The sequence below is a fragment of the Psammomys obesus genome, unplaced genomic scaffold (genome assembly GCF_907164565.1).
Source record: "Psammomys obesus unplaced genomic scaffold, mPsaObe1.curated_primary_1811, whole genome shotgun sequence".
NCBI classification, from domain to species: Eukaryota; Metazoa; Chordata; class Mammalia; order Rodentia; family Muridae; genus Psammomys; species Psammomys obesus.
In genome coordinates this window covers 16672445-16673950 of record NW_026596085.1, presented here as the reverse complement: position 1 = coordinate 16673950, position 1506 = coordinate 16672445, and positions in this window count along the sequence as shown.

The following is a 1506-nucleotide window of genomic DNA, read 5'->3' as shown; positions in this document are numbered from 1 at the left end:
CCCCACCTTACAGAGACTGGGTGTCCCTGTAGAGCCAGGCTGACTCAGAGAGATCCCCTGGCCCTTGGGACCAAAGGAGTGCTCAACCATGCTGGGCTCCTAGCCACATTCTTAACAGGGTGTGTCACTGGGAGACAGACCCATAATTCAAACTGTCGGTGTAGGAAGGTCCTGCGATGGCTCATAGACTGGAAGGAGGCCCAAGGTTCCTTTCTCACCTCTCCCTCTCTGAGCCTCTCCCCCACCAACATGGTCATCTCCCGACCTGGACCCTGCCATACTTTGGTCCAGGGAAGATGATAAGGAAAACAAACAAACAAAAAAATCCGCAGAAAAAACTCTGATTGGTCTGTTTTGTCACGTGTTCCTCTTGGGTCGCAACAAGGGTGCCAACTTCTTGGCTCAATTTGGGTCAGTTACACTACTGGGAATGGAGTTAAGTGGGGATCTAAAAACTCTCCCTGGGACCGAAGCAGCTGGGCCTGTGGACCTCCACCGTCCTCGGCAGGACCTGCACACTTAGGGCTAACCCGGGAGAAAATCGGCGGGCCTCTGTGGGTGGGAATTGCTACTGGGTTCTGGAGCTGGAAAAGGGTCCACCCCAAGCTTGCTGTGTGACTTTGAGCCATGGAGAGATGGCTCAAAAAAACAAAACATAAAAATTATCTTTATTTTCAAATAGAGAAAGAGACCTGGAAAATGCTGACCAGTGCAGCCAGCCATGGCGGTGGCGGGTTTTGGCCCAGGCAGACAGTCTTGATCTCAGATGCTAATCTTCACCTGAAGTCTGTGTTTGCCTTGCTGTTCCCTTTCTTTCTGCCCGCATTGGCGAAATACTCAACAGCTGAGCTGGGAGCCCCAGGAAGGGCTCTTGGCCCCGGTACCCGAGGAGGCTTGCAGGTCTGGGAGACCCCTCTTCCCACCACATAGGAAGCCTTTGGGCAGCTAGAGAAGAGGCCACTAAGGATGGACACGGATCCATGACTGCACAGGGCTCCGCGACGGGGTAAGGCGATTTTAGAGGCCTGGCCTCGTGAGAGGGGGCACATTGGCAGAGAGGATCTTTCCAGGTAAACCCGGATTACTAGGACCCAGAAAGAGGAGGCTGCAACTGCTTAATTAGAGCACGTGCCTCTAATTTGCAAAGAGATTTTTTTTGAAGTGGCCCAGCAGAACCAGTAACCGGGACCAGTAACCCATCGCTGGAGCTACCAGCCCTTCGCTTGAAAACTGCTCAGACAGAACTGCACCGGCTCGTGCTCAACCTGGTACCCAAGGCTGAGACACCCAAGCTGCCGCTTAAACAACAGGGGCTGTCCGTTGCCGTAAAATCCACACCCAGCACACACGGAACCTCTCGCTATCCTCACGCCAACCCTAGAAGGTGGGAAAGCCTAGCCCTGCCGTGTAGACGAGAGCACTGAGAAGATCCAGCCCACACAGCGTCACAGTGGTGGTGGTGCTGCGCCAGCTACCTCCCCCCCCCCCCCCCCCCCCCCCCCCCCT